Raw genomic sequence first — 7,067 nt, forward strand, 5'->3', positions numbered from 1 at the left:
GTCCTCCTGTTCCGCCAGTGCTCTTTGCAGTGTTGACATTCTCCTTATCACTAAGCCCAGGTCTTTGTGCATTGACCCTGTGCGGTCCTCGAGATGGCTCACCCTTTTCTCCACTTCATCTAACCTTCCGTTAGCTCTGCTTTGCTCGGCCCTTATTGCTATTAGTTCCATTTGGATGTTGTCCACGGTCTTTTTTGTGGCCTTTGTTAGGTCGTTGCCTTCCGTGATTTTCTTCAGTAGTGTGTCCAGCGTTATCGTTTCGTTGCCTTGGCCGTTTTGTTTCTTTGCTGGTGAGTCCGGAATGTCGTTCTTGCTCTTTTTGGGGTCGTTTGTGATCTTCTTATCATCCTTCCCTGCCATGGTGTCGAAACCTCTTCTGACTTGATATGTCAGAAGTCTTCCTTCTTTCTGTTGCTGTTTGGTTGGTTCCGCCTTTGGGTCTTTTGCTACTTTGGTGGTTTGGCTGCTAAGTGGGGGCAGGGTGCCATCTCTGAATCTACACGGCCACTTAATGATGCGGGTCCTGGTCTTCGCCCCCGCCAGCCTCTTTGCGTTTGCGTGCCCCTGCCGAGCCTCGTGTCGCCTGCACTCCCCTGCAGCTGTCTCGCTTGTTTAGCGATTGTCTTGGCTCGCCTCTGTGTCTGTCCACCATGCGCTGAGGGGTATGTGCTGTCGTGTGTTGGCTGGCGCCCAGACCGGCTTGTCTAGGCCTGCTTTTTGTCCATGCGCCCCTCCCCCTTGCAGTTCTGTCTCTTGGGGTATCGTGGCTTCTCTTCACCTTAGGGTGGCTGCCCGTGCCTGTGCCTCCTATGTCCTTAGTCGGCTGTTTGTTGCGGCTGTTTGGTGCATTTGGCCTTCTTCGTTCTTTGCCGTTTCGTGCTTGCCTCAGCCCACCCGAGTTCCTCCCACTCGGGAGTGTTGCTGTGTTTGTTTGCTATTTCTCTCGCTGTGTCGCTGCGCTAAGATGGCCGCTGCATGCTTCTTTTCCTTCTCTAAGGTGGCCGACGTTATATCGGCTGGCCCCACGGATTGTTTTCCTGCTTGGGGGCAGTTCCTGCTTTGCGGCTTATCTGAGCGCCGCAGCGCTGTGTCTCTGTCTGCGCGTCTTCTCACGTCTAAGCCGCCACTTCGCTTACCGCTGCATATAGATGGCCGCCTCGTGCTTCTCCCCCTTTGCCAAGATGGCGGCTGTGTTTTCGGCTCGCCTCCCTGTCGCAGCTGCTTGTACTTTGACAAGATGGCCGCCCCTTGCTTCTTCGCCTTTGCCAAGATGGCTATATCTGCATTCGAGGGCTTGCTGGTTTCGGTTGCTCGCTCTGCGGCTCGTGTTGAGCGTTGAGCTGCCTTTCGCCAGGGGCGCGCTTACTTGGTTATCGCCTCCCAGCTGCGGCCAACGTTGCTTTCGTTCTGCCTGTCGCCTCTCGCGGTCTCCTTTCCTCCTCCGGAGTCACGCCACCATCTTGTGATCGCTCCTTCCTCTCCTGCCCTGTTTGCCTTCTTCTCCGTTGTTGCCTTGTTCTGCCCCCTTTTGGTCATTTAAACCTCGCGTGTGATGCCGCTTAGGTTCCCAAACACTCTCGTCGCTTTTGGTTATGTTTCTTTCACGGTAACCTTCTTTGCGCGCCGCTCGTTCGACTTGGGGGTCGGGAGCTCCGGACTTAGGTATCCTGCCTCCTTGCCATCCAAGCCACGCCCCCAATCTGCACGTGTCTTTAATGCCAGTTTTAGCCTGAGCGTAAAATAAAGCAACATTCCAGAAAAATAAAACATTCTTACAGAAAAGCTGTAATAACATAAGCAAATGTTTTCCGCGTTCCATAAAAACGATTTCTGCGCAATCACAAGACGCTACATCATGCAGCAATATATTAAAGGTAAATATTGCATGCATTAAAACACTCTTTCCCTACTGCCCTACAGCTGTGTCATTATAATGAAATGACTTATGTTGGTTAAAGCTGGAAATTTCACTAATTACAGAGTACAGAACTGAGACACAGATATATAAAAAAAATATAAAAAATTCTCAGTATATTGAAAATGTATATCAACAAAGAAAATATCACCCAACTGCCGTGACATTGCCACCCGCAATGCCGTGACTCGGATTCGAACCAGGGTTGCTGCGGCCACAACGCAGAGTACTAACCACTATACGATCACGCGAGCTACTTGGTTTCTGAGTTGATCAGCTGTACCTTTGTTTTATAGCTACATTCCGCCTCAGTACACAACCAAGTATAATGTTCCATATGGTACTCTTAAAAATGAATTATTCAACACTGTATTTAAGCTTACATAAAGTGGTACTATAAACTGGGCGAGGCTTCCAGGACTGGGCACAGACCCCAGAAGTGACCACCAGAAATGTGTGCAATGAAATACATGGCCACCAGAATAGAGCACAGAGCTCCAGAGGAGGCCTAGAGAACTGGCTTCATAATGACAGATATGTTACTCAAACATTCGAAGAGTAGCATCAAACCTCTAGGTCAGGAATCGGGACATGACGTTTAATATGAGCTGTGCGACGCTTGACAATACTCCGAATGAGTCTCCCAGGGCAGACACAATATTTCAGAAGAGGCCTCCAGAACCTCACGTGAAGCCTCCCTAAGTGAACACAATATCACAGATGTGGCCTTCACAACTTGACACCATGCTATGGGTACAGCATTTTTAAATGAACACAGCACACAGTGTCACTTTCCAAGCACTCACAATACTTCAGACAAAGCCTCTAGAACTGAACACCACACGCCAGATGCAGCATCCAGAAATGGAAAAACAACACTCAAAATGCACTGGCCAGAACAAAGCACAACAATGAAAATGTGGCCTCCTGAAGCAGTGAAAGTGCCAGCTGAGACTTCTACAACTAGACACAATACTGCAGACAAACCCTTCAGCACAGAACACCACACTCCACGTGTAGCATTCCAGAAATAAAGACCGTTTGCAGGTTCGGGTCCAAAACTGAAAACAACACTCCAAATGCATTGACCAGAAGAAAGCACAACCTGCAAATGTGAGCTCATAAATCAGCAAAATATACCAGATGCAACATCTACAACAGGCCACAATACTGCAGACACGGCTTCAGTAATAAGACGACATCTGCAGCTCTGGACACAATCCGACAGTGGTGGCCTCGGGTCAAGAGAAAAGACTTCAGATGTTGCCACTAGAATTGGGTACAAAGATCCAGACATGACTGTGATAGCAGGCACAGTACTTTAGATGAACCCTCCAGGACCAAACACCATACAGTACAGGAGGACACCAGATCAGGAGATAATGTACCAGACGTGGATTTTAAAAGTTGCAACAATCCTCCTAATGAGGTTTTGGAAGCGTTACCAGAACCCCAGATGGAACTTTGTGTACTTGACACAACACCCCAAGAAGACTCTGCAGAACTAGACACTACACTTCAGAATGGCTCGAGACAAAATATGCTAAACTAGTCTCTAAAGTGGGTAGTAACTGTTCAGACACATTATTCTAAAGAAGCCCTTTGGAAATGTACCCAGCCAGATCTCCACACAAGGCTACTTGTGCTGTTCACACTGTCCGCCTGTAAAAGTGCTTCCATTTCATGATGGTTTTATTACCGCTCCCTCTGCACCCCAACACTACTTTAGGCCTACTCACAGCCTTATCATGGAAGTGAAGCTTGCAACGCGCTGCCTGTGCTGTAACCATCTGTTCTCCAAAGCTAAGTTTACACTGCTGCTGCCTGTGCTGTGCCTGTTCATGAGGCACTGAAGCTTGTACCTCTTCTGCCTGTTCAGTAGCAGTGTCAGTAATGGAAGGTCACTCTGGTGCTGCCTGTGCTGTGCCTGTTCATGAGGCACTGAAGCTTGTACCTCTTCTGCCTGTTCAGTAGCAGTGTCAGTAATGGAAGGTCACTCTGGTGCTGCCTGTGCTGCTCCTGTTTTTTGAAGCTTGCATTACTGCTGCCCAGGTTGTACTTTGAAGCGAGTGCAGCTTAAAAACATCTTTTCACTTCACAAAACCAAACTGATTGGCTTTGAAAATTAAAAATACTGGGGGTTGGTGGTTCAATACATTGGCATCTAAACACCAAGAACAGACAATGAGTCTTTTATCAAACAATATGTCTTCTAAGAGGTTGTGCAAAACATGAGGCACTGCTGAGATTCGAACTCAGGATCTACTGTTTACTAGACAGGCGCTTTAACCAACTAAGCCACAACGCCTCCTGTCACTGGCCAGGTGTCACAATGTAACTGTGCATATTTCTCTCAAACTAAGGCGGTGATATTTTCCACTTCCTCGTGACAAGAGATCGCTGAAGAAAACCTTGGAAAGGAAAACTTACAAAGAAGGTTACGAAAAACGTATATCATTATATGTACATATTTGTTTACACTGGTGAACGACGTGTGCAATACATACGTTAAACTAAACGAGAGTACAACGATTATAAAGGGCACCAATATATACCAAATCATTTCATGACTCCTACGTCATGTAGCCACATACCATGTGCTCAGGGCCGGACTGGGAACTGAAAGCAGCCCTGGCAAATTTTGCCAGACCAGCCCCCATCCGGCATGTAGCGAGCGACCGCAGCTCGCGAGCCCGGCCACTACTAGGGGGAAATTTTGGAAAAAGACAGACCAAAATTATTAATTTTACAGCACATTATTCATTACATATTCAATTTTATCAACTTTCACAGCACAGTAAATAGTAGATGATGACCTTAAAGAGCACCAGGTTACCCACCCAGTCATATGTACCCATAGACATTCTTACAGAGAGCGCCAAAAATAGACACAAGTAGTGAATCAGAGAGAACAAAGTAAAAGCGAGACCAGCCCCCACATGGTGTGTAGTGAGCAAGCACAGTGAGCAACCACTACTAGGGGGAGTTTGGGGGGTTGAACTTGTCCCCCCCGCATTAAACTCTGCAAACTTGCCCAATGCAATTATTTGTGGATTCAGATCAATTATACCTGTATAAAATACCCATCCAAGTCTTCACACCTACTATAAGCAATTGTAATTATGCCACCAAACCCCAATCTGGGGTCCATTTAATACACACAAGAATGATATTGGCATAAACTGAAATGCCATCAGCACTTTACATACTGGCATTTCTGGGCCTATAATTGCAATGAGAAATATAAACCTGCAACTCCCAGAATGCAAAGTTGAAGAACAAAGGTTTGTTTGTAGAGGTCACATATCAATTGGGCCATTTGGTATTTATTAAAATGATTAAAATTACTTCTTATTTTAAAACCAAGGCACAGTCTACACTATACTCTGCACTTCGGTTGTGTGCTTTAAGGGTACCCCCATATTTATACCTGACAACTTGTCACATGACATATCACTGTGACTTAAAGCCAGCCCTAATTTGTCAGCCAGCAATATTAATCAGGCTTTGATTTTATCCCATTTGGAGCAATGATGCCACAGATCCCAGCAAGCACGGCACTGTTGGCTGAAAAAGCCACGACAAGCTGAAATGTATCCTCAAAACACCGTTGATGACATCATATTACCAGATTGCGCCAGACTAATATGAAAAAATTCTGTATATTCAGTAAAAGCCCTTGCCAGTTCAAACTACAAACAGTGCACCGCCATATATTATAATTGCAAGGCCTATGCACTCATTGTGTTAATGCGTACAATTAAAAAATCTGGTTTACCATCTGTTCCATCTCCCACCTGCACAAAGCCGAATGAAAGCGTACTAGTCATCCTTGTAATAGCAACACTTGCTGTTAGGGCGGACACAATGCTGCGCCTGCGCACATCAAATCAAAAAATGTAATTACGATGATTGTCACGGTCCCTGGCTGTGACAATAATTATGATTCAAATTTCTGATTTATTGCAGCCAGCCACCACCAGAAACATGTGGCATGTCTCATACTAGAGACAGAGACATTTTAAGGCATGGGCAAAGTGGGCTCGGGCCTAGGACCCCAGCCTTTTAGGGGGCCCCCTGATGGCACCAGATCTGTACTTGGTCCTGATGACCTTGAAATATTACTGTACAGTATGTTATAAAAGCATTTTCCTTTAAATCATTTTTAATGTGGGTATTATGTGAGAGTCTATTGCAGACATTTTGCAGACAAATGATTTCTTTATATTTCATGCAACATCCATAATAAACATTTCTCTCAGATCAATACCGGACCTGACATATGAGTAATGGGAGGGGGTCACAGCGATTTCTTTTAGTAATATCGGTGGGCTGCTGCTGTGTTACAATACTGACAACACACATCACTATTCCTGAATACTAGATGTAAATATATTTCGAATGTGGACAAGTATGCGTGTGCAGTGCACTGTCAATGACCTGGCTAAAGAGTAATGAAAGAGCTGAAATAAAATCATAAAATCAAAGTGTTCCGAACAGGGGCCCTCCGAAATACGTTTGGCCCAGGCCCCCCAAAATCCTTAAAACGACACTGACAGTACAGTGTACCTGTTTCAAAGAGCAACATTGGGCCAAGTAAAATGCACAAGAATAGTGGTAGCAAATAATCCCAGTCTGTTCAAAGCTCACCATGTTCACAAACAGAATGCATGAGCATGACACACAGCTTCACCGGGGAATGTGCATTGTGCTTCTATTAAGTTGTGTTTTGGGGGAAGTGAGGGGGTTGGATGGGCTGCTACTCTCGAACTCTGGCGCCCAGTCAACAAGCCACGCCGCCTCCCTGTTTGTGTGTCTGTTTATGCGCCCCAGTGAGAGTGTTCTTGGCACATGGCTGCCAAGTGCCAACTCGATAGCCAAGGGGAAGTTATTGGGCCGTTTCTGTTTCCTCACAGCAAAAGAGCAGGCCCCAGCAGGAGGCGTCTTTCAACCAATGTGCAATTAAGGCTAAGGGGGGGCGGCCAGTTACAGCCCCCAAGAGTCCAGCAGCACAGTGCCACCAAAGGGGGCACACACATCCTGCCTGCTGGCTCAGAACATTTCAGCTGGCCCCAGCAGGACACAAAACAACAGACAACACCCTGACGAAAAGAAAACACATTTTTTGAGAATCTGACCTGCAGCACTCTAC

At 46.3% G+C, this 7,067-nt stretch overlaps 1 non-coding gene across 1 annotated transcript; it reads right to left on the bottom strand.

The window, feature by feature from the left end:
- Positions 1 to 4,149: 4,149 nt before the first annotated feature.
- On the bottom strand, positions 4,150 to 4,223 carry TRNAT-AGU (transfer RNA threonine (anticodon AGU)). The gene has a single exon. It is a non-coding gene; the product is annotated as a tRNA-Thr (tRNA).
- Between the last annotated feature and the right edge of the window lie 2,844 nt (positions 4,224 to 7,067).

Source organism: Lissotriton vulgaris, chromosome 12, assembly GCF_964263255.1.
Source record: "Lissotriton vulgaris chromosome 12, aLisVul1.2, whole genome shotgun sequence".
NCBI lineage: Eukaryota > Metazoa > Chordata > Amphibia > Caudata > Salamandridae > Lissotriton > Lissotriton vulgaris.